Source organism: Schistocerca nitens, chromosome 6 (assembly GCF_023898315.1).
Source record: "Schistocerca nitens isolate TAMUIC-IGC-003100 chromosome 6, iqSchNite1.1, whole genome shotgun sequence".
NCBI classification, from domain to species: Eukaryota; Metazoa; Arthropoda; class Insecta; order Orthoptera; family Acrididae; genus Schistocerca; species Schistocerca nitens.
This window is the reverse complement of record NC_064619.1, coordinates 711895503-711923160: the sequence shown is the minus strand read 5'-3', so window position 1 is coordinate 711923160 and position 27658 is coordinate 711895503. Positions and strand designations below refer to the sequence as shown.

Here is a 27658-nt window from a genome sequence, read left to right as displayed (position 1 = left end):
CGGAAGGCGATGACATCACGATCAACGAAACTTTCCAGGCCACCAACTGAAGGAACACCAGATCCACCTCTTACGATGGCTACTGTTAGCCATCCATTGCCATGTGAAAACGTATCATTCAACTCAATACTAAAATTGAGTCTGCAACCACGAAACACACAGGGTCCTTCGACGAGTTCACTGGCAGAAATGTTCTTCAACTTGTTACTCTTCTTGTCAGCAGCAGAAGTTGTCATTTCGATGTTCTCGATACTTTTGTAGACTGTTTGACGGCAGCCATATAACCATGGTGATGACGTGGCAGCCATCTTGGACTTGACGCACAACGGACGGGGCGTACCTATTGCTACTACTACGCCCGTCCGGGATACCGCCAAAAATTGAAATTTGCAAAATTCAAATTCTGACAACGCCAATCTGTTGAAATGCACTACAATAACATGTCTACCAAATATTATATATATTGACCAAGAATACAGAAGAATACAGAAGAATACAGAGGAAGGTGAGGTATATACAGATTTTCCAAAGTCTTTATTAGCCACTTCTCCAATATGGTAGGTGCGGAAGGCGATGACATCACGATCAACGAAACTTTCCAGGCCACCAACTGAAGGAACACCAGATCCACCTCTTACGATGGCTACTGTTAGCCATCCATTGCCATGTGAAAACGTATCATTCAACTCAATACTAAAATTGAGTCTGCAACCACGAAACACACAGGGTCCTTCGACGAGTTCACTGGCAGAAATGTTCTTCAACTTGTTACTCTTCTTGTCAGCAGCAGAAGTTGTCATTTCGATGTTCTCGATACTTTTGTAGACTGTTTGACGGGAACGTCGACGGTATCTTCTGTAAGGCATCGTGGCAGCGTTCAATGCAGTTGCCTGTGCAATCAATTTATTTATGGAAATATACAGTACAGTCTCCCACAAACTTTATATATTCACAACATCCTTTACCTTTAATCCAAATATATACAGATTCATTAACAGAAACCTTACGTCTATTTCTAGTGTACAGGGATAGTGAGGAAGGTGAGGTATATACAGATTTTCCAAAGTCTTTATTAGCCACTTCTCCAATATGGTAGGTGCGGAAGGCGATGACATCACGATCAACGAAACTTTCCAGGCCACCAACTGAAGGAACACCAGATCCACCTCTTACGATGGCTACTGTTAGCCATCCATTGCCATGTGAAAACGTATCATTCAACTCAATACTAAAATTGAGTCTGCAACCACGAAACACACAGGGTCCTTCGACGAGTTCACTGGCAGAAATGTTCTTCAACTTGTTACTCTTCTTGTCAGCAGCAGAAGTTGTCATTTCGATGTTCTCGATACTTTTGTAGACTGTTTGACGGCAGCCATATAACCATGGTGATGACGTGGCAGCCATCTTGGACTTGACGCACAACGGACGGGGCGTACCTATTGCTACTACTACGCCCGTCCGGGATACCGCCAAAAATTGAAATTTGCAAAATTCAAATTCTGACAACGCCAATCTGTTGAAATGCACTACAATAACATGTCTACCAAATATTATATATATTGACCAAGAATACAGAAGAATACAGAAGAATACAGAGGAAGGTGAGGTATATACAGATTTTCCAAAGTCTTTATTAGCCACTTCTCCAATATGGTAGGTGCGGAAGGCGATGACATCACGATCAACGAAACTTTCCAGGCCACCAACTGAAGGAACACCAGATCCACCTCTTACGATGGCTACTGTTAGCCATCCATTGCCATGTGAAAACGTATCATTCAACTCAATACTAAAATTGAGTCTGCAACCACGAAACACACAGGGTCCTTCGACGAGTTCACTGGCAGAAATGTTCTTCAACTTGTTACTCTTCTTGTCAGCAGCAGAAGTTGTCATTTCGATGTTCTCGATACTTTTGTAGACTGTTTGACGGGAACGTCGACGGTATCTTCTGTAAGGCATCGTGGCAGCGTTCAATGCAGTTGCCTGTGCAATCAATTTATTTATGGAAATATACAGTACAGTCTCCCACAAACTTTATATATTCACAACATCCTTTACCTTTAATCCAAATATATACTCTATGGCCGACAGGTTCTAGATGTACGCGCCCCGGTTCTCAGCTACGAACCAGAATACAGGGCTACGCTAGCAATCAATTTATTTATGGAAATATACAGTACAGTCTCCCACAAACTTTATATATTCACAACATCCTTTACCTTTAATCCAAATATATACAGATTCATTAACAGAAACCTTACGTCTATTTCTAGTGTACAGGGATAGTGAGGAAGGTGAGGTATATACAGATTTTCCAAAGTCTTTATTAGCCACTTCTCCAATATGGTAGGTGCGGAAGGCGATGACATCACGATCAACGAAACTTTCCAGGCCACCAACTGAAGGAACACCAGATCCACCTCTTACGATGGCTACTGTTAGCCATCCATTGCCATGTGAAAACGTATCATTCAACTCAATACTAAAATTGAGTCTGCAACCACGAAACACACAGGGTCCTTCGACGAGTTCACTGGCAGAAATGTTCTTCAACTTGTTACTCTTCTTGTCAGCAGCAGAAGTTGTCATTTCGATGTTCTCGATACTTTTGTAGACTGTTTGACGGGAACGTCGACGGTATCTTCTGTAAGGCATCGTGGCAGCGTTCAATGCAGTTGCCTGTGCAATCAATTTATTTATGGAAATATACAGTACAGTCTCCCACAAACTTTATATATTCACAACATCCTTTACCTTTAATCCAAATATATACTCTATGGCCGACAGGTTCTAGATGTACGCGCCCCGGTTCTCAGCTACGAACCAGAATACAGGGCTACGCTAGCAATCAATTTATTTATGGAAATATACAGTACAGTCTCCCACAAACTTTATATATTCACAACATCCTTTACCTTTAATCCAAATATATACAGATTCATTAACAGAAACCTTACGTCTATTTCTAGTGTACAGGGATAGTGAGGAAGGTGAGGTATATACAGATTTTCCAAAGTCTTTATTAGCCACTTCTCCAATATGGTAGGTGCGGAAGGCGATGACATCACGATCAACGAAACTTTCCAGGCCACCAACTGAAGGAACACCAGATCCACCTCTTACGATGGCTACTGTTAGCCATCCATTGCCATGTGAAAACGTATCATTCAACTCAATACTAAAATTGAGTCTGCAACCACGAAACACACAGGGTCCTTCGACGAGTTCACTGGCAGAAATGTTCTTCAACTTGTTACTCTTCTTGTCAGCAGCAGAAGTTGTCATTTCGATGTTCTCGATACTTTTGTAGACTGTTTGACGGCAGCCATATAACCATGGTGATGACGTGGCAGCCATCTTGGACTTGACGCACAACGGACGGGGCGTACCTATTGCTACTACTACGCCCGTCCGGGATACCGCCAAAAATTGAAATTTGCAAAATTCAAATTCTGACAACGCCAATCTGTTGAAATGCACTACAATAACATGTCTACCAAATATTATATATATTGACCAAGAATACAGAAGAATACAGAAGAATACAGAGGAAGGTGAGGTATATACAGATTTTCCAAAGTCTTTATTAGCCACTTCTCCAATATGGTAGGTGCGGAAGGCGATGACATCACGATCAACGAAACTTTCCAGGCCACCAACTGAAGGAACACCAGATCCACCTCTTACGATGGCTACTGTTAGCCATCCATTGCCATGTGAAAACGTATCATTCAACTCAATACTAAAATTGAGTCTGCAACCACGAAACACACAGGGTCCTTCGACGAGTTCACTGGCAGAAATGTTCTTCAACTTGTTACTCTTCTTGTCAGCAGCAGAAGTTGTCATTTCGATGTTCTCGATACTTTTGTAGACTGTTTGACGGGAACGTCGACGGTATCTTCTGTAAGGCATCGTGGCAGCGTTCAATGCAGTTGCCTGTGCAATCAATTTATTTATGGAAATATACAGTACAGTCTCCCACAAACTTTATATATTCACAACATCCTTTACCTTTAATCCAAATATATACTCTATGGCCGACAGGTTCTAGATGTACGCGCCCCGGTTCTCAGCTACGAACCAGAATACAGGGCTACGCTAGCAATCAATTTATTTATGGAAATATACAGTACAGTCTCCCACAAACTTTATATATTCACAACATCCTTTACCTTTAATCCAAATATATACAGATTCATTAACAGAAACCTTACGTCTATTTCTAGTGTACAGGGATAGTGAGGAAGGTGAGGTATATACAGATTTTCCAAAGTCTTTATTAGCCACTTCTCCAATATGGTAGGTGCGGAAGGCGATGACATCACGATCAACGAAACTTTCCAGGCCACCAACTGAAGGAACACCAGATCCACCTCTTACGATGGCTACTGTTAGCCATCCATTGCCATGTGAAAACGTATCATTCAACTCAATACTAAAATTGAGTCTGCAACCACGAAACACACAGGGTCCTTCGACGAGTTCACTGGCAGAAATGTTCTTCAACTTGTTACTCTTCTTGTCAGCAGCAGAAGTTGTCATTTCGATGTTCTCGATACTTTTGTAGACTGTTTGACGGGAACGTCGACGGTATCTTCTGTAAGGCATCGTGGCAGCGTTCAATGCAGTTGCCTGTGCAATCAATTTATTTATGGAAATATACAGTACAGTCTCCCACAAACTTTATATATTCACAACATCCTTTACCTTTAATCCAAATATATACTCTATGGCCGACAGGTTCTAGATGTACGCGCCCCGGTTCTCAGCTACGAACCAGAATACAGGGCTACGCTAGCAATCAATTTATTTATGGAAATATACAGTACAGTCTCCCACAAACTTTATATATTCACAACATCCTTTACCTTTAATCCAAATATATACAGATTCATTAACAGAAACCTTACGTCTATTTCTAGTGTACAGGGATAGTGAGGAAGGTGAGGTATATACAGATTTTCCAAAGTCTTTATTAGCCACTTCTCCAATATGGTAGGTGCGGAAGGCGATGACATCACGATCAACGAAACTTTCCAGGCCACCAACTGAAGGAACACCAGATCCACCTCTTACGATGGCTACTGTTAGCCATCCATTGCCATGTGAAAACGTATCATTCAACTCAATACTAAAATTGAGTCTGCAACCACGAAACACACAGGGTCCTTCGACGAGTTCACTGGCAGAAATGTTCTTCAACTTGTTACTCTTCTTGTCAGCAGCAGAAGTTGTCATTTCGATGTTCTCGATACTTTTGTAGACTGTTTGACGGGAACGTCGACGGTATCTTCTGTAAGGCATCGTGGCAGCGTTCAATGCAGTTGCCTGTGCAATCAATTTATTTATGGAAATATACAGTACAGTCTCCCACAAACTTTATATATTCACAACATCCTTTACCTTTAATCCAAATATATACTCTATGGCCGACAGGTTCTAGATGTACGCGCCCCGGTTCTCAGCTACGAACCAGAATACAGGGCTACGCTAGCAATCAATTTATTTATGGAAATATACAGTACAGTCTCCCACAAACTTTATATATTCACAACATCCTTTACCTTTAATCCAAATATATACAGATTCATTAACAGAAACCTTACGTCTATTTCTAGTGTACAGGGATAGTGAGGAAGGTGAGGTATATACAGATTTTCCAAAGTCTTTATTAGCCACTTCTCCAATATGGTAGGTGCGGAAGGCGATGACATCACGATCAACGAAACTTTCCAGGCCACCAACTGAAGGAACACCAGATCCACCTCTTACGATGGCTACTGTTAGCCATCCATTGCCATGTGAAAACGTATCATTCAACTCAATACTAAAATTGAGTCTGCAACCACGAAACACACAGGGTCCTTCGACGAGTTCACTGGCAGAAATGTTCTTCAACTTGTTACTCTTCTTGTCAGCAGCAGAAGTTGTCATTTCGATGTTCTCGATACTTTTGTAGACTGTTTGACGGGAACGTCGACGGTATCTTCTGTAAGGCATCGTGGCAGCGTTCAATGCAGTTGCCTGTGCAATCAATTTATTTATGGAAATATACAGTACAGTCTCCCACAAACTTTATATATTCACAACATCCTTTACCTTTAATCCAAATATATACTCTATGGCCGACAGGTTCTAGATGTACGCGCCCCGGTTCTCAGCTACGAACCAGAATACAGGGCTACGCTAGCATTCAATTTATTTATGGAAATATACAGTACAGTCTCCCACAAACTTTATATATTCACAACATCCTTTACCTTTAATCCAAATATATACAGATTCATTAACAGAAACCTTACGTCTATTTCTAGTGTACAGGGATAGTGAGGAAGGTGAGGTATATACAGATTTTCCAAAGTCTTTATTAGCCACTTCTCCAATATGGTAGGTGCGGAAGGCGATGACATCACGATCAACGAAACTTTCCAGGCCACCAACTGAAGGAACACCAGATCCACCTCTTACGATGGCTACTGTTAGCCATCCATTGCCATGTGAAAACGTATCATTCAAGTCAATACTAAAATTGAGTCTGCAACCACGAAACACACAGGGTCCTTCGACGAGTTCACTGGCAGAAATGTTCTTCAACTTGTTACTCTTCTTGTCAGCAGCAGAAGTTGTCATTTCGATGTTCTCGATACTTTTGTAGACTGTTTGACGGGAACGTCGACGGTATCTTCTGTAAGGCATCGTGGCAGCGTTCAATGCAGTTGCCTGTGCAATCAATTTATTTATGGAAATATACAGTACAGTCTCCCACAAACTTTATATATTCACAACATCCTTTACCTTTAATCCAAATATATACAGATTCATTAACAGAAACCTTACGTCTATTTCTAGTGTACAGGGATAGTGAGGAAGGTGAGGTATATACAGATTTTCCAAAGTCTTTATTAGCCACTTCTCCAATATGGTAGGTGCGGAAGGCGATGACATCACGATCAACGAAACTTTCCAGGCCACCAACTGAAGGAACACCAGATCCACCTCTTACGATGGCTACTGTTAGCCATCCATTGCCATGTGAAAACGTATCATTCAAGTCAATACTAAAATTGAGTCTGCAACCACGAAACACACAGGGTCCTTCGACGAGTTCACTGGCAGAAATGTTCTTCAACTTGTTACTCTTCTTGTCAGCAGCAGAAGTTGTCATTTCGATGTTCTCGATACTTTTGTAGACTGTTTGACGGGAACGTCGACGGTATCTTCTGTAAGGCATCGTGGCAGCGTTCAATGCAGTTGCCTGTGCAATCAATTTATTTATGGAAATATACAGTACAGTCTCCCACAAACTTTATATATTCACAACATCCTTTACCTTTAATCCAAATATATACTCTATGGCCGACAGGTTCTAGATGTACGCGCCCCGGTTCTCAGCTACGAACCAGAATACAGGGCTACGCTAGCATTCAATTTATTTATGGAAATATACAGTACAGTCTCCCACAAACTTTATATATTCACAACATCCTTTACCTTTAATCCAAATATATACAGATTCATTAACAGAAACCTTACGTCTATTTCTAGTGTACAGGGATAGTGAGGAAGGTGAGGTATATACAGATTTTCCAAAGTCTTTATTAGCCACTTCTCCAATATGGTAGGTGCGGAAGGCGATGACATCACGATCAACGAAACTTTCCAGGCCACCAACTGAAGGAACACCAGATCCACCTCTTACGATGGCTACTGTTAGCCATCCATTGCCATGTGAAAACGTATCATTCAAGTCAATACTAAAATTGAGTCTGCAACCACGAAACACACAGGGTCCTTCGACGAGTTCACTGGCAGAAATGTTCTTCAACTTGTTACTCTTCTTGTCAGCAGCAGAAGTTGTCATTTCGATGTTCTCGATACTTTTGTAGACTGTTTGACGGGAACGTCGACGGTATCTTCTGTAAGGCATCGTGGCAGCGTTCAATGCAGTTGCCTGTGCAATCAATTTATTTATGGAAATATACAGTACAGTCTCCCACAAACTTTATATATTCACAACATCCTTTACCTTTAATCCAAATATATACAGATTCATTAACAGAAACCTTACGTCTATTTCTAGTGTACAGGGATAGTGAGGAAGGTGAGGTATATACAGATTTTCCAAAGTCTTTATTAGCCACTTCTCCAATATGGTAGGTGCGGAAGGCGATGACATCACGATCAACGAAACTTTCCAGGCCACCAACTGAAGGAACACCAGATCCACCTCTTACGATGGCTACTGTTAGCCATCCATTGCCATGTGAAAACGTATCATTCAAGTCAATACTAAAATTGAGTCTGCAACCACGAAACACACAGGGTCCTTCGACGAGTTCACTGGCAGAAATGTTCTTCAACTTGTTACTCTTCTTGTCAGCAGCAGAAGTTGTCATTTCGATGTTCTCGATACTTTTGTAGACTGTTTGACGGGAACGTCGACGGTATCTTCTGTAAGGCATCGTGGCAGCGTTCAATGCAGTTGCCTGTGCAATCAATTTATTTATGGAAATATACAGTACAGTCTCCCACAAACTTTATATATTCACAACATCCTTTACCTTTAATCCAAATATATACAGATTCATTAACAGAAACCTTACGTCTATTTCTAGTGTACAGGGATAGTGAGGAAGGTGAGGTATATACAGATTTTCCAAAGTCTTTATTAGCCACTTCTCCAATATGGTAGGTGCGGAAGGCGATGACATCACGATCAACGAAACTTTCCAGGCCACCAACTGAAGGAACACCAGATCCACCTCTTACGATGGCTACTGTTAGCCATCCATTGCCATGTGAAAACGTATCATTCAAGTCAATACTAAAATTGAGTCTGCAACCACGAAACACACAGGGTCCTTCGACGAGTTCACTGGCAGAAATGTTCTTCAACTTGTTACTCTTCTTGTCAGCAGCAGAAGTTGTCATTTCGATGTTCTCGATACTTTTGTAGACTGTTTGACGGGAACGTCGACGGTATCTTCTGTAAGGCATCGTGGCAGCGTTCAATGCAGTTGCCTGTGCAATCAATTTATTTATGGAAATATACAGTACAGTCTCCCACAAACTTTATATATTCACAACATCCTTTACCTTTAATCCAAATATATACTCTATGGCCGACAGGTTCTAGATGTACGCGCCCCGGTTCTCAGCTACGAACCAGAATACAGGGCTACGCTAGCATTCAATTTATTTATGGAAATATACAGTACAGTCTCCCACAAACTTTATATATTCACAACATCCTTTACCTTTAATCCAAATATATACAGATTCATTAACAGAAACCTTACGTCTATTTCTAGTGTACAGGGATAGTGAGGAAGGTGAGGTATATACAGATTTTCCAAAGTCTTTATTAGCCACTTCTCCAATATGGTAGGTGCGGAAGGCGATGACATCACGATCAACGAAACTTTCCAGGCCACCAACTGAAGGAACACCAGATCCACCTCTTACGATGGCTACTGTTAGCCATCCATTGCCATGTGAAAACGTATCATTCAAGTCAATACTAAAATTGAGTCTGCAACCACGAAACACACAGGGTCCTTCGACGAGTTCACTGGCAGAAATGTTCTTCAACTTGTTACTCTTCTTGTCAGCAGCAGAAGTTGTCATTTCGATGTTCTCGATACTTTTGTAGACTGTTTGACGGGAACGTCGACGGTATCTTCTGTAAGGCATCGTGGCAGCGTTCAATGCAGTTGCCTGTGCAATCAATTTATTTATGGAAATATACAGTACAGTCTCCCACAAACTTTATATATTCACAACATCCTTTACCTTTAATCCAAATATATACTCTATGGCCGACAGGTTCTAGATGTACGCGCCCCGGTTCTCAGCTACGAACCAGAATACAGGGCTACGCTAGCATTCAATTTATTTATGGAAATATACAGTACAGTCTCCCACAAACTTTATATATTCACAACATCCTTTACCTTTAATCCAAATATATACAGATTCATTAACAGAAACCTTACGTCTATTTCTAGTGTACAGGGATAGTGAGGAAGGTGAGGTATATACAGATTTTCCAAAGTCTTTATTAGCCACTTCTCCAATATGGTAGGTGCGGAAGGCGATGACATCACGATCAACGAAACTTTCCAGGCCACCAACTGAAGGAACACCAGATCCACCTCTTACGATGGCTACTGTTAGCCATCCATTGCCATGTGAAAACGTATCATTCAAGTCAATACTAAAATTGAGTCTGCAACCACGAAACACACAGGGTCCTTCGACGAGTTCACTGGCAGAAATGTTCTTCAACTTGTTACTCTTCTTGTCAGCAGCAGAAGTTGTCATTTCGATGTTCTCGATACTTTTGTAGACTGTTTGACGGGAACGTCGACGGTATCTTCTGTAAGGCATCGTGGCAGCGTTCAATGCAGTTGCCTGTGCAATCAATTTATTTATGGAAATATACAGTACAGTCTCCCACAAACTTTATATATTCACAACATCCTTTACCTTTAATCCAAATATATACAGATTCATTAACAGAAACCTTACGTCTATTTCTAGTGTACAGGGATAGTGAGGAAGGTGAGGTATATACAGATTTTCCAAAGTCTTTATTAGCCACTTCTCCAATATGGTAGGTGCGGATGGCGATGACATCACGATCAACGAAACTTTCCAGGCCACCAACTGAAGGAACACCAGATCCACCTCTTACGATGGCTACTGTTAGCCATCCATTGCCATGTGAAAACGTATCATTCAAGTCAATACTAAAATTGAGTCTGCAACCACGAAACACACAGGGTCCTTCGACGAGTTCACTGGCAGAAATGTTCTTCAACTTGTTACTCTTCTTGTCAGCAGCAGAAGTTGTCATTTCGATGTTCTCGATACTTTTGTAGACTGTTTGACAGTCTACAAAAGTAGACAGGGATAGTGAAGAAGGTGAGGTATATACAGATTTTCCAAAGTCTTTATTAGCCACTTCTCCAATATGGTAGGTGCGGAAGGCGATGACATCACGATCAACGAAACTTTCCAGGCCACCGTCGACGTTCCCGTCAAACAGTCTACAAAAGTATCGAGAACATCGAAATGACAACTTCTGCTGCTGACAAGAAGAGTAACAAGTTGAAGAACATTTCTGCCAGTGAACTCGTCGAAGGACCCTGTGTGTTTCGTGGTTGCAGACTCAATTTTAGTATTGAGTTGAATGATACGTTTTCACATGGCAATGAATGGCTAACAGTAGCCATCGTAAGAGGTGGATCTGGCGTTCCTTCAGTTGGTGGCCCGGAAAGTTTCGTTGATCGTGATGTCATCGCCTTCCGCACCTACCATATTGGAGAAGTGGCTAATAAAGACGTTGGAAAATCTGTATATACCTCACCTTCCTCACCATCCCTGTACACTAGAAATAGACGTAAGGTTTCTGTTAATGAATCTGTATATATTTGGATTAAAGGTAAAGGATGTTGTGAATATATAAAGTTTGTGGGAGACTGTACTGTATATTTCCATAAATAAATTGATTGCTAGCGTAGCCCTGTATTCTGTAGCGTAGCTGAGAACCGGGGCGCGTACATCTAGAACCTGTCGGCCATAGAGTATGTAACAGCATGTTCCATGTTAAAGTTCTTATCAGTTTGACCTTTGACCCTATCGCGCGAGGCTGGCTTACGCAATCGTGGCAGCGCGCCAGCCGCAGACTCGACGCTCTAAGGAGACGCGAGTTTAGTATTGACTTGAATGATACCTTTTCACATGGCAATGGATGGCTAACAGTAGCCATCGTAGGAGGTGGATCTGGTGTTCCTTCAGTTGGTGGCCTGGAAAGTTTCGTTGATCGTGATGTCATCGCCTTCCGCACCTACCATATTGGAGAAGTGGCTAATAAAGACTTTGGAAAATCTGTATATACCTCACCTTCCTCACTATCCCTGTCTACTTTTGTAGACTGTCAAACAGTCTACAAAAGTATCGAGAACATCGAAATGACAACTTCTGATGCTGACAAGAAGAGTAACAAGTTGAAGAACATTTCTGCCAGTGAACTCGTCGAAGGACCCTGTGTGTTTCGTGGTTGCAGACTCAATTTTAGTATTGACTTGAATGATACGTTTTCACATGGCAATGGATGGCTAACAGTAGCCATCGTAAGAGGTGGATCTGGTGTTCCTTCAGTTGGTGGCCTGGAAAGTTTCGTTGATCGTGATGTCATCGCCTTCCGCACCTACCATATTGGAGAAGTGGCTAATAAAGACTTTGGAAAATCTGTATATACCTCACCTTCCTCACTATCCCTGTACACTAGAAATAGACGTAAGGTTTCTGTTAATGAATCTGTATATATTTGGATTAAAGGTAAAGGATGTTGTGAATATATAAAGTTTGTGGGAGACTGTACTGTATATTTCCATAAATAAATTGATTGCTAGCGTAGCGTAGCTCCGATGGTAGAGCACTTGCTCGTAAAAGGCAAAGGTCCCGAGTTCAACTCTCGGTTTGGCAGTAAGTTTCATATCGGCGCACACTCCGCTGCAGAGTGAAAATTTCACTCTGGAAACATCCCCCAGGCTGTGGTAAAGCCATGTCCCCGCAATATCCTTTCTTCCAGGAGTGCTAGTTCTGCAAGTATCGCAGGAGAGCTTCTGTGAAGTTTGGAAGGTAGGAGACGAGGTACTGGCTGATTTAAAGCTGTGAGGAAGGGGCGTGATCCGTGGGTAGCTCAGATGGTAGAGTACTTGCCCGCGAAAGGCAAAGGCCCCGAGTTTGAGTCTTGGTCGGGCACACAGTTTTAATCTGCCAGGAAGTTTCATGATTGATCATACTTTGAACTTTAGTTCAGATTTTCAATACAAAATCAAAATGGCGCCCCTAATTATGGTTTGGTCAAAGGGCCTGCGAGTTGGAAGTACGACGACTGCGTGCAGTGTAGCCCCTCGGGAGTTATATGAAATAAAAAATGGATAACATTAGTCGTAGTACATTAAATTTAGCGGAGCTTATACCGAAAGACAATGAAATACCCTTAAATTTAACGATATGGCACTAACTCGAACTCTGAGTTCCAGTTTTGGGCTGTTGTTTCACTCTTTATGGCTTTACAAAAAATAGTTAATATTGAGAATTTTCATATATTACACGTATAAGCTTGGAAGAAAAGTCTTTACTTCTCGGGAGTCAAGGGTAGAAGTTAATAGATTGAACCGTTTTTATTCCATATTGCGCACAGTTTTGAAAAATCATCTCTCGAGAAAAACCTGTTTAAGGCTTGGGGAAAACTTTTGTATGTATTACTAGTTCAATTTACACAAAAACTATGTTATTATATATTTTGATGTCGCTGAACACATATCTGAAGCTCGATTTTCAAAATTCAAATGGCCAATCCAATACGGCGGTCAGAAAAATATGTGTAGACCAATTTTGACCAAAATTTGACCAAAGAAAAGAGCTTTCGTTACTGACGTTTCGTCTGCATCTCCACGACAGTATATAAATCCTTCCTCTAACTCGAACTTATATCAAGATGTTCAAAGGATGTTCAAATGTGTGTGAAATCTTATGGAACGTAACTGGTAAGGTCATCAGTCCCTAAGCTTTCACACTACGTAACCTAAATTATCCTAAGGACAAACACACACACCCATGCCCGAGGGACGACTCGAATCTCCGCCGGGACCAGCCGCACAGTCCATGACTGCAGCGCCTGAGACCGCTCGGCTAAACCCGCGCGGCGAACTGTTTCTAGAGAGCAATTGTCTCGTTCTCCTTGTCGAGAAAAGCCGATGTGACTAAGCTGGATATGCTGCCTTCGGCACCCTGCACACGTTGTTCGTCAGCTTTTTTGGGTGAATATATCTGCATGCATAGTGCAATATAAATCATTTTGTGAACGTGCGTCACGGCGCAACAAGTTTTCTACATGAGCCGTGCGTCTGCGGCTGAGAACGTCCCACGGCAGCCGTGACACTGCTTCGAGCACTGGGCTGTAGAGACTCTTGTAACGCACGAATTAAAAAATCTTTTCGTCCCAAATTTCTGGACACACATACTTTTCAAAAAAATGTAATAAAATTCGAATTTTTGATCATTTTGAGTGAGAGCCTGACCTTAAGAAAACATTAAATGCGGAAGGATTTTACAGCATTGTGTAATGCGTCCGATAGAGGAACTGTTCTGAGACGATGACTGTATCAGCATGACAATAACATTCCTGAAATGGAGTGGTCTGCCCAGAGTCCCGACCTAAACCCAATAGAATACTTTTGAGATGAGTTAGAACGAGGACTTCGCTCCAGGCCATAGTGTACAACATCACTACTTCACTGGTTTCGGCTCTTGTGGAAGAATTGGCTCCTGCACAGACATTCAGAAGCCTCATTGAAATTGTCCTCCGCGGAGTTCAAGTCATCATAAAGCTGTACCGTGGGGTTTAACATATTACACTACTGGTCATTAAAATTGCTACAACACGAAGATGTGCTACAGACGCGAAATTTAACCGACAGGAAGAAGATGCTGTGATATTCAAATGATTAGCTTTTCAGAACATTCACACAAGGTTGGCGTCGGTGGCGAAACCTACAACGTGCTGACATGAGGAAAGTTTCCAACCGATTTCTCATATTCAAACTGCAGTTGACCGGCGTTGCCTGGTGAAACGTTGTTGCGATGCCTCGTGTAAGGAGGAGAAATGCGTACCATCACGTTTCCGACTTTGATAAAGGTTGGATTGTAGCCTATCGCGATTGCGGTTTATCGTATCGCGACATTGCTGCTCGCGTTGGTCGAGATCCAATGACTGTTAGCAGAATATGGAATCGGCGTGTTCAGGAGGGTAATACGGAACGCCGTGCTGGATCCCAACGGCCTCGTATCACTAGCAGTCGAGATTACAGGCATCTTATCCGCATATCTGTAACGGATCGTGCAGCCGCGTCTCGATCCCTGAGTCAATAGCTGGGGACGTTTGCAAGACAATAACCATCTGCACGAACAGTTCGACGACATTTGCAGAAGCACGGACTGTCAGCTCGGAGACCATGGCTGCGGTTACCCTCGACGCTGCATCACAGACAGGAGCGCCTGCGTTGGTGTGCTCAACGACGAACCTGGGTGCACGAATGGCAAAACGTCATTTTTTCGGATGAATCCAGGTTCTATTTGCAGCATCATGATGGTCGCATCCATGTTTGGCGACATCGCGGTGAACGATCATTGGAAGCGTGTATTCGTCATCGCCATACTGGTGTATCACCTGGCGTGATGGAAGGGGTGCCATTGGTTACACGCCTCGGTCACCTCTTGTTCGCATTGATGGCGCTTTGAACAGTAGACGTTACATTTCAGATGTGTTACGACCCGTGGCTCTACCCTTCATTCGATCCCTGCGAAACCCTACATTTCAGCAGGATAATGCACGACCGCATGTTGCAGGTCCTGTACGGGCCTTTCTGGCCAGCACATTCTCCAGATCTCTCACCAATTGAAAACCTCTGGTCAATGGTGGCCGAGCAACTGCTTCGTCACAATACGCCAGTCACTACTCTTGAACTGTGGTATCGTGTTGAAGTTGCATGGGCAGTTGTATCTGTACACGCCATCCAAGCTCTGTTTGACTCAATGCCCAGGCGTATCAAGGCCGTTATTAAGGCCAGAGGTGGTTGTTCTGGCTACTGATTTCTCAGGATCTGTGCACCCAAATTGCGTGAAAATGTAATCACATGTCAGATCTAGTATAATATATTTCTCCGATGAATACCGGTTTATCATGTGCATTTCTTCTTGATGTAGCAATTTTAATGGCCAGTAGTGTAACATTAACTAATCGGTGTCTGGATATTTTTAAGCACATGGTGGAAGGATAAACCTACTGCCATCTACACCTAAATCTACATTACGTGGATAGTCTGCGAATCATACTTAAGAGGGTTCGTTGAACGACCTAACTATTTCTCTACCACTTCACTCTCGAACAGCTAGAGGAAAAAACAAACAGTTAAATCTTTCTGTTCCAGCTGAGATTTTCCTTATTTTATGATCATTTCTCCCTAGGTAGTTCGGCGCCACCAAAATATTTTCACATACGGAGGATAAAGTTGGTGATTGAAATTTCGTGAGAAGATCCCAATGCAACGAGAAACGCCTTTATTTTAATGATGTTCACCCTAAATCCTGTATCATGTCCGTGACAAACTCTCTCCGGTTTTTCGATAACACAAAACGAGCTGCTCTTTTTCGAACTTTCTCCATTCACTCCATTAATCCTGTCAGGTAAGGATCACACACCGCGCAGCAGTACTCCAAAGGAGGACGGTCAAGTGTAGTGAAGGCAGTCTGGTAGATACGTTGCATCTTCTAAGTCTTCTGTTAACAAATCGCAGTCTCAGGTTCGCCTTCCCCACAACATTTTGCACGTGTTCTTTCCGATTTAGGTTAGTACTTAGGGGTTTAGTTGAATTTACGGCCTTTAGATTTGATTGATTTATCGTGTAACCAAAGTTTAACGGGTTCTTTTGAGCACTCATGTGGATGATCTCTCACTTTTTATTATTTCGGATCAGTTGCCAATTTTCGCACCATACAGATATCATATCCAAATCGTTTTGCAATTTTTTTGGATCTTGTGACGACTTTACTAGGCCATGAACTACAGAATCATATCCAAACAACCTAAGACTGCTGCTCAGATGGTCTCCTAAATCGTTTATACAGCTAAGGAACAGCAAAGGGCTTATAACACTACCTTGAGGAACGCCAGAAATCACTTTTGGTGACTTTTCGTCGATTACTACGAACTGTGGCCTCTCGGACAGGAAATCACTAATCCAGGCGCATAACTGAACAATATTGCAAACCGCTTGTGAGGTACAGTGTGAGAAGCCCTCTGGAAATCTAGAAATACGAAATCAATTTGAAATCCCTTGTCAATAGCACTCAACACTACGTGTGAGTAAAGAGCTAGTTGTGTTTCACAGCAACGATGTTTTCTAACACTATGTTGGCTGTGCGTCAATTTGTTGCACAATTATAGAAAATTTATGGAGACTTTTAAGCAGATCAAAGAGCTGTACGTAGGAACAACATGACTCCCGCAAGCTCCGATTGTGTGAAACCCAGTTCTGCGGAACTCACGTTGCTGGCAAGTTTCGTGACTTCCAGGAAGTCTGCTGTGATATAGTTCCGCATTGTCGTCTCGTAAACAAAATTCGTGCTTGCGGAATATCCGAACGGATGTACGACTGGATTGAAAACTTCCTACCAGAGCGAGGCCAGAACACGGAACAGTATATTCTTAGTGGGCGGCGGACACTGACGGAAATGGAGCGTGTCGTAGCACGAAGCACCAGAATGATATCTCTCAGACTTTGTCGAGATGTTCATCGTATAACGAGCCAATACTTTCATTCCAGTCGGAAATGACTTCCATTATCAGCATCAGATTCCCAATGGGACTGTCTTACGTAAACGAACTGCTTCGGAGTATCACCTTGAGGAATTTATTAACATGCTTGAAACTCATGCTGTGAGAGTTCATGAATAGTGCTGGTTGGGGCTCGTATCAAACCATACGTTTTGCTGTCACGTCCCAAACATAGTATATGGGTGAGATGTCAGAAGAGCGGGCGGGGAAGTCCATACATACCTTAACCGTTTAAATCTCAACAAAATGAAAAAAATATATAATTTCAATATTGTTGAAATTGCTAAAAAGTTAACTCTCAGTCGTTTTAACGAGGTGGTTCCACTTCGGAACTGTTCACAAAATTAAACAATATAATCAGAGTAAGCAACGAATACAAGAAGAAATTGTTGAAAAGTAAACAATGAATTGTTTTAAGGAGGTGGTTTCACTTTGCAATCACTGGGACATACAGTATTTGAAAGTAAATTCGCATTTTTCCTAGACAAAATCCAACATCTCAAAACCTCTGTGAACTTATAACATCGAAAGAAAGTTATAGTCCTAAATAACAACCAAAAACGGGCCAAAAATTTAATAAATTTTCTTTCGAAACCACATACTGCGACAGTGCCTTCATTTCAGCTGTAGTGTAAATTCAAATTTACGTTACAAGAACTTAGATATACTTGCTTTCTCTGTCAATTATCTCCTCAGTATGGCCACTGTAGGGAAAAAAACCGCATGTCGCATCTCCTGCAATCAAGCAGCACAATTTCTACCCCGACCATTGCTTTGAACGCTGTAAGTGACTGCGACGGTGCACTTCATCCGTAGAAGTACCTCAGTGTACCACTATATTTATTTATTTATTTAACCTGATATTACCTCGGACCAGGGTTTCACACATACAGTAGTGTTTCTGCACCATAGTTCCCTAAGAGATAACAATTTTAAAATGACAAATAATATTAAAATGACCTGAGTATCTTGAGCAGCACTGTGAGTAAATAATACTGGAATTATCTAATAAAGTTGATATTGGCAGTACTTGTAACACTGCACTCCTGCCACTAACAGTGACAACATTAGTAGTAATGATGCTGATGATGTTTGGTTTGTGGGGCACTCAACCTTTGTGATTCCAATCTCGCCACTTTCATGACTGATGATGAAATAATGAGGACAACATAAACACCCAGTTACCTCGAGGCTGGTGAAAATCCCTGATCCCGCCGGGAATCGAACCCGGAACCCCGTGCTCGGGAAGCGAGAATGCGACCGCGAGACCAGGAACTGCGGACAGGAGAGATGTGAGGCACAGTGTTTGTTGACAAGACAGTACAGAAGACAGAAGACTTGGAAATCTCTGCGTTTGTCTGCACGTAGCCAGGATAGCTGTGCTCTATGATGGTGCAGTATGATCAAAGAGTCGAACGACACAAACATAACGAACACAAGTATTCATAATCAGTCCATGCGCCTTGAGCTTTCACGAGAAAGGTCTCGCTGGATAATACCGCTGTAAGCAATAATTGTTAGTGTTTGTACTAATTCCTTTTTCAGGTCAAGAAGAGACAGCTTTTTATATTTTTATAGGGCATCGAGAGATGCTGATGCCTCCTTGCACAATGTAATTGCATGCTCTGTCCAATTTAGATTTTCATCTACTATAACTCCCAGACTCTTTGTCGAAGGAGAAAGGTCGATATTTGTCCCATTTATGGTTAAGTATGGTAGGGATTCAGATATTTCGGGTTAATGAGACTAGAATGACCAACCAGTACCTCTTGAGTTTTGGATGGTTTAAGCTTTAACCCTATATCCTGCGCCCATTTTCAAAGTCGTTCTCCAGGTTTTGCACTCAGATACAAATGGTGGTCATGTCTATCTTGCAACAGCATTGCCGACTTCATGCTAAAGGCGCTGGTACTTGAAAACAAAATTTGAAAAATGGTGATTTCAGACAGAAACCACTGGTACTCAAAGGATTAAGGTATTTTTTGTGTGAATTCCAATGTGGAGCCATTCATTATGCAGCTGGAATAGGCCATTTGGTACCAGGATAATGAAGGGTATGACGAGAGGGTTTGCCGTTCTGGCCACATGCTATGGGGGGGGGGGGGGGTTCACCCTCCATTGAACAATTATGGTATCAGTCTTGTTGTCATGCCAAAGAGCTGGCAATTCCGTGATCCAGATGTTGGAGAAGTGCGGGTTTCGAGGATCGCTGCTTTTAGTGACGTTTTCACAGGTCGTCTATGGACACTGTGGCGTTGATCTAGCCGCTACAAACAGACGCGAGGCCCATCGCTGAACACCACGAGATGTTTACTCAACGGCCCAGTTGACTCTGCCCCTACGCGGAGGAAGTCTCTGTTGCCCGTGGTATGGTGTCAGCGTTAAACGGCGGATGGCAATTCCGAGATCACAAGCCGGCATCCGGCCGCAGTGTGATGCCGACGGTTCGTGACAGCACTCTGTTTGTAACCTCTTGCCTGATTTCATCTGTTGTCATCCGTCTATTCGTCAAAACCAGTCGAACAATCCTGCTTTATTCCCGAGGTGTAGCCCTTCTGGAAATATCTGTGCCTACTCTTTTCATCACATTCTTGTTCTGGGGCCGTCTGCTCACCACTCGGTCTGTAGCCATCACATTGCAGCCAACTGTCAGTGTGACCTGTCGGTATGATGTTCCCATGCCTCCCAGAAAACAAACGATGGCTATAAGCGGCACGTGCACGTCCTCTGGGCACGTTTTGTTGCGATTTCCACCTGCAAAGTCCTACTATCGTTAGACATAGCCAACAGCCATCACGTACTGATGCTATTTTTCGTTTGTGGGAATGGATTTTTCTGCACTGAAAATAAGCTCGCATAAAGAAGAAATTTTAATCAGCATATCCCACAGACGTTGAAATACTGGAGTGTCAGCTTGATAGTGTTTGATCAAAGTGTTGATGGTGAAACACTGTCCATTTCAAGCAGAGGAAGTCATCAGATAACAAAGTGAAACAGTCATCAACCCGAAGGTTGGTTTGAAAGGCAGAGTTCTTTAGCAGACATGGCGGAACTGCTGGTCGTATGCCGTTGCCTTCCTCTAACTCTGAAGTGACTTACTCTATCAGTTGTTGTACACTTCGTCTTCAGGCCAAGAGTGGCTTACCGGGACCATCTGACCGCCGTGTCATCCTCAGTGGAGGATGCGGATAGGAGGGGCGTGGGGTCAGCACACCGCTCTCCCGGTCATAATGATGGTACTCTTGACCGAAGCCGCTACTATTCGGTCGAGTAGCTCCTCAGTTGGCATCACGAGGACGAGTGCACAGCGAAAAATGGCAACAGCGCATGGCGGCCTGGGTGGTCACCCATCCAAGCGCCGACCACGCCCGACAGCGCTTAACTTCGGTGATCTCACGGGAACCGGTGTATCCACTGCGGCAAGGCCGTTGCCCATCCGTTGTAGTGGGACCTATAATTTAATGTGTATCCCGAATCACGGTCCAACTTGGCATTTTTCACACCAACAAATCTTCCGCAGGGGACAGAAATGGAAAGTGACAGACAAAAATCCGGGATCGAATCCGAGATGTTCCGATACCTTGTATGACACTTTAGCAGCTTTATATAATACAGACAAAGCCGGCAGACGTTATCCTACCTGAGTATATTTATTTACCTTTGCATACATAAAAAATGTCCTTTATGTATTGCAGAATCGATAACTCCTTGTAGAAAAGTGTAGAAAAATGAAAGATAGTCCATACTGATGAGATTCTACGAGATTATTGGTATAAAATGATGATGAACTATATTATATATTTGTTACTGAAGACTTCATAGCAAAAACGACCCCTGTGAAGAATTTACGTTTTTCAGGAGAGCGAAAATAACTTTCAAAAGAGTTGTAAACCGTCTTGGCGTCAATTATGGTTTTTATATGGCTCTTTGGAATGTCAAAATCATATTTATGACACTGTACTAACTTACCTTTCAATTTAGCTAATAAGATTATTTTTTTTTTAATTACAGTCCTCAGTGACATAGGCTGTCTTTGTCAGAGAATGTACCTGGGAGTATGAAGGAGTGACTCTTCAGGCGAATTAATTATACTTTATAAACTTCGTAATATACTAATTTTTAGAGAAGAAAATATTAAGGTATATTATAGATACGCAGAACTGATCAAATGAACTTTCACTGGTCCTCTCCACTACTGTCGTCAGATTCGGTCATATCCAAGTTCCAAACGCAATCAGTGTTTGGAAAAAAGTTTTGGCTGTTACTCGTCAAATAAGGAAAAAGCGCCTTGGTGTCTTGAGCCTTTGACTTCTTAATCTTGAGTACATTATTGTAAATCTGACTGAAAGTTAACTCACGTGGAAGCTTCACATTATTACAAGTGCAACCGCATACCAAGGTCCTGTATAACAGTCGCACTCAAAAAAATGTAGCTCATGGACGCCTTAATTTTAGACAGCCTTGTCCCTTTCAGATTAATTATTTTTTTCGCAGATGCTCTGAAGTAGAAGTCAACAGCTTCTTTCATGCTAAAGATCACTGACTGGTCTAGTTTCCAGATGCGGAAAGGTGCTGTATGTTTTTGGGAAGAGGTAATGACTATGTCCCAATCATCAAGTACTTCAACAACCTGATTCGGTTTCTTACATGAAATTAAGGAGAAATTTTGTTAATTGGGCAAAAAAGAATTACCTGTCATGGGAAAGACATAAGTTATTCTGTTGAACATTTTCAGGCTGTGCACTGGCATACACAGAAATTACATCATGACAAATTTGTTATTCTGATCAGCCCTTCCCTCTGCTGTCAAAAGTAGATTTCCCTCCAGATACTGCTTACTTTCCAATTACTGAAACAATAAACAGGTTACTTCATTGTGCCGATAGGTAGGAACACTTTTGCCGACGTTATTTATACATTTCTCGCGGTCCAGCTTCTTCTTCTTAATTACACTTTCTTTTCTTTCCTGACGTCTCTGCTTTTTAGGCCACGGAAAACTGTCTTCGTAACTCTTCACAGAATCACAGACACTGAACCGTCATTTGCCAAAGAGTATACTGAAATAATTCAACACGTGCTAGAAGGCGACAATGAACATTCAGGTTGCATTGTCGCTTGATGTCACACAAAAATAGCCCTTGACTGATGGCAAAGGCTGTCTTTGTCAGAAACTATATGTAGAACCATCACATTTTTCAACTGCAATAACTCAGGACAACGCTGCCATGTCTGATTAGAACAAGTCGTGAGTCAGCGTTGAAATTACAAACATGAAAAAAATTGATAAGGGTTGTCTTCAATTAATAAATCACGAGAATGAACAATATATTTGACCCATTCGCTGTACGCTGATAAGCCAAAACGTTATGACCGCTGCCCACCACGACGTTAGATGCTGCCTCGTGGCGTTGCGGGCACGTGACGTGGTGACGTAAGTATGTAAGCGGAGCAGACACGGACGAGGGATCACCCTGGCGAAGATATGGACTGCAAACGGGGAAATCCATTGACAAAGGGCAGCTTATTATTATGCAGGACCTGTGAGCAAGTACCTCGAAAACGGCGAAGCTGGTCGAACGTTCACGTGCTACTGTCGTGAGCATCCACGGAAAGACGCAGGACAGTGAAACTGCCATTAGGCGCTAGATGGTTGGATGTCCACGACTCTTCACAGAACGTGCGGTTCGGGGGCTTGTCTGCTCTGTAAAGTAGGATAGATGGTGATGTGTGGTATCTCTGCCGAAGGAGCGCAATACTGGTGGAAGCACAAAAATTTCAGAGCACACTCTTCATCGTACATTGTTGAACACGGAGCTCCGCAGCATGTCGTCTCTACTTGTTCTCAGGTCGACCCAACGACATCGCCAAATACGATTGCAGTGGGATTCGACCGTCGATAAATGGAAACGTGGGTGAATCACATTTTTGCTACAGTAGGTCGATGCCCTTCTCCACAAACGCCGTCATCGAGGAGAACGGCGGCTCTAAGCGTGCAGCGCGCCACGGACGCAAGCTGGTGGGTGCAGTATTACTCGACGGGATACATTCTACTGCGCTTGCGTGGGACCTATGGTAGTAAACGAAGACACGCTGACAACCGCGAACCACCAGCATCCGCTCATGCTTGATGTCTTCCCCGACGATGCACTAATCTTTCAGCAGTATAATTGTCCGTATCTCGGCGCTAGAACCGTGCTAGAGTGGTTTGAGGAGTATTATAGTGAACTCAAAGTTGATGTCCCGACGACCAAGTTAGCCTGATACAAATACTATGGAACCCATCTAGGTCGCTATCGAGTGCCATCGCCGCTACGCGAATCAGCGACCCGTTATATAGGCGAATCACATAACCTGTGGATAGACATCTAACGCCACATACCCTCACAAACCTAGCAACAAACTATCGTATCCCTGATACATAGAACCAGTTACGTATTTCGTCCCAAAGACGGACAAACACGCTATTGAGTAGGTGCTCATAGTGTTTTGGCTCATCAGTGTATAATAAAATCAACTTATTCACGTCGACTTCCAGCACTCGAAAAATTGAAAATGGTATTCCATTTGAAACCGAACCACCAATTACTAATCATAGTCTCAATCACTACAGGCTATTATTGACGAATGAGGCGTCAGTATTATTTTTGTGATCGGCTGAACGGTATAGAAGTTGATATGCTGCAGCGCCGTATACTATTACAAACAAGTGGATAACATAAAAGCCTTCTCGGTGAAAAAATACATTTATATGCCAACTTTTATGTTTATCAGTCAAATTGTGTCGAAGTCTATTACTCTCCGAGCAGTTACACTAACATCCATTTTTATATATTAAATATATTAAAATCCCCCAATAGTTTTGTCAGTCTGTTTACGAAGGGTAATCCCAGGAACCAGTATAGCGATTGTAATATAGTTTTTGCTAATAGATAGACCGATTCACGAGAAGGGTTTGAATATGGTAATTATGAGGAGAATCTAAAAGAAATGTATCTCTTTCTGTACACAACTTATTTGTATCCAAACAATTCAGATGCGTTCTAGCACCACAGAATTTCGCTACCCATATCACCGCTGCAATAAATGAGGAAATAAATAATTCATTAAGAACGTTCTAAGTGCCATAGCAGAAAACTGACTGGTTCTAAGAGCCAATAAGAAGCTTTTTGTTTCAAGTGCTGTTAACCCTCCAGTAGTCGCGCCTAAAAACGTTACACAATAGGTCGCGTGGATGGCAATAGTCGTCCACCGAGTTTCTGTATTTTATACAATTATATAATGTATTTGTATTTCTATTAATATGTATTATTGCCATAATATGAGTTAGAAAAAACGAAATATACGTTAAAATGGTTTATTGTTAATTATGAATCTTAGTTTGTATAAAAATAAGTACAAATACAAAACATGAGATACACAAGCTTTGTAAACTTTTACAACATACTTTACAAATGTAATTTTGACCATATATCAGTTCCATTTGGGAAAGTTAATTAACCACAGTAAAATCATTCCAAACAGTCGTTACACACGTCGGAACAATGATCTGAGCACGATCTTCTCGTAGTTTTATTCTTCGCTCGAATACTGATCTGGCATCTTCCCCTTGCACCTGCAGGCCGGTGTTCAATTTGGCTGAATTTTGGCACTTCTGTGTTGAGTGAAAGAGCACCTCTTTTCCTAATTTCAACTGGCACCTGAGGATTTTCGACGTGTCGTTGTATTTAGAGTGAGCTCCCAGCAAAATGATTCTATAAAATCGTCTCGTTTGACTGCTTTATAGCCATTATCCACTGAGTGTATGCGCTGTGCGTTTATCCCAGACAAGTTCAGAAGATCGAAGAAAATAACGGCAGGCCATGTCCTTGTGTTCCTCGCCACCAAATAGTTTTCACAAAGCTGATCCACTACATCAACACCAACTTTTGTGTTATTGTAAAAAGTGAATATTTCGGGTTTCTTTTACCAGAACAGTGGATTTGTTTTTTCTTTGGGTGTACGAGACAAGAGTCTTATTTTTTTTAAACCAAAAACAGAATTATTCAGTTGCTTCTTTTTTATTTGGTAGGAACTCTTTTATTTTATTTTTTCGGCATCCCAACATAAGTGATATTTTTTTCATGTAATGTTTCCACCAGAGGAATACTGGAAAACCAATTATCACCAGTAATATTCCTATTAGAGCCATAAATTGGTTTGGCAAGGTGAAGGACAACGTCTTTTTGAGCATTGCTGACTAAATAAGGCCCTGGTGCCTGTTTTCCACAGTGAACTTCTAAATTCATCGTGTACATCATTCTACAGTCTACAAGAGCGAATACCTTTATTCCATATTTGACAGGTTTGCTTGGAATAAATTGCCCGAAGGAACACTTGCCCCTAAAAGGAAGCAGTTGTTCATCAACCGTGAGGTATTCGACTGGTGTGAAATAACGCTGAAAATTCTTTATAAATTGTTCCACAAGGTCACGAATTGGTGCTAGCTTGTCTGATTTTCTTCTGTCTGCTCTCGTGCTGTAGTCATCAAAGCGGAGGCAGCCCATCAGAAAACGAAATCTATGCTCGCTCATTGATAAATAGCAAGCTTCTATTCCACATCCTTTGGAGTTGTATCACATTTTTTTAGTACTTGTTTTGCTACAACGGCGAGAACCAATAAGGAAAATAATTCCAACCAGGGCGCTAATTTCAATTTCATCTGTGAGACGAGCATCCCTGTCTCTGGAGAAATTATTCTTAATTTTCCGAATATTCAGATTTGTATATTTTGTAATGATGCTGACTATTCCGTCATCAACAAATAGTCGCAATGCATCTGTTGCTGTTTTAGCATATTTAGCTCTGTCTTTCGGTCCCGGTAAGCGGTTTATTATTTTATGTGATGAAATTTTCACATTTTTCTGGGGCACTTTTTTGCTCCACTTAGTGCTTCCATCGATGCCTACAAATTCCTCTAAATTACAATCCTCACCACTCTCTGCCTCGGAGCTGTGATTATCTGATGCTACATAATCGCTGTCACAGCCATTGACGTCACTCTCGCAGTCTAGAGGATCTTCGTCTGAATCACATCCCTCCAGCCACTTCATCCAAATGTTAGGGTCTGCACTTCTTTCTGCCATAATGGAAACTTTATGTTTTACTGAAATAAAACAAGAAAATAAGTAAAACAGAGATAGGAATAGCTAAGGACAAATTTCAACGGACACGTGTGGCTACGATGTGTCTCAACCACTCCCCTGCAAACTCCTAGTGGCTGGTCCTCATTGTTGCCAAAACAAATTAACGGTGGCAATTCAAAGAGAAGTGGATGACTATTGTCACCAACGTGACCACTCGAGGGTTAATACAGAGCCACTACGTTTTATTTGTGATAATACAAGTACAGAAGTACGGTAGAAATACACTCCTGGAAATTGAAATAAGAACACCGTGAATTCATTGTCCCAGGAAGGGGAAACTTTATTGACACATTCCTGGGGTCAGATACATCACATGATCACACTGACAGAACCACAGGCACATAGACACAGGCAACAGAGCATGCACAATGTCGGCACTAGTACAGTGTATATCCACCTTTCGCAGCAATGCAGGCTGCTATTCTCCCATGGAGACGATCGTAGAGATGCTGGATGTAGTCCTGTGGAACGGCTTGCCATGCCATTTCCACCTGGCGCCTCAGTTGGACCAACATTCGTGCTGGACGTGCAGGCCGCGTGAGACGACGCTTCATCCAGTCCCAAACATGCTCAATGGGGGACAGATCCGGAGATCTTGCTGGCCAGGGTAGTTGACTTACACCTTCTAGACCACGTTGGGTGGCACGGGATACATGCGGACGTGCATTGTCCTGTTGGAACAGCAAGTTCCCTTGCCGGTCTAGGAATGGTAGAACGATGGGTTCGATGACGGTTTGGATGTACCGTGCACTATTCAGTGTCCCCTCGACGATCACCAGTGGTGTACGGCCAGTGTAGGAGATCGCTCCCCACACCATGATGCCGGGTGTTGGCCCTGTGTGCCTCGGTCGTATGCAGTCCTGATTGTGGCGCTCACCTGCACGGCGCCAAACACGCATACGACCATCATTGGCACCAAGGCAGAAGCGACTCTCATCGCTGAAGACGACACGTCTCCATTCGTCCCTCCATTCACGCCTGTCGCGACACCACTGGAGGCAGGCTGCACGATGTTGGGGCGTGAGGGGAAGACGGCCTAACGGTGTGCGGGACCGTA

At 42.4% G+C, this 27658-nt stretch overlaps 1 protein-coding gene and 1 pseudogene across 1 annotated transcript in view; both read right to left on the bottom strand.

The window, feature by feature from the left end:
* The window catches only part of LOC126263585 (uncharacterized), a 175970-nt gene that overhangs the window by 86700 nt on the left and 61612 nt on the right, over window positions 1-27658 (bottom strand). The gene's annotated exons all lie outside the window — the stretch shown is intronic.
* LOC126263973 (5S ribosomal RNA) lies at window positions 20735-20852 on the bottom strand (annotated as a pseudogene).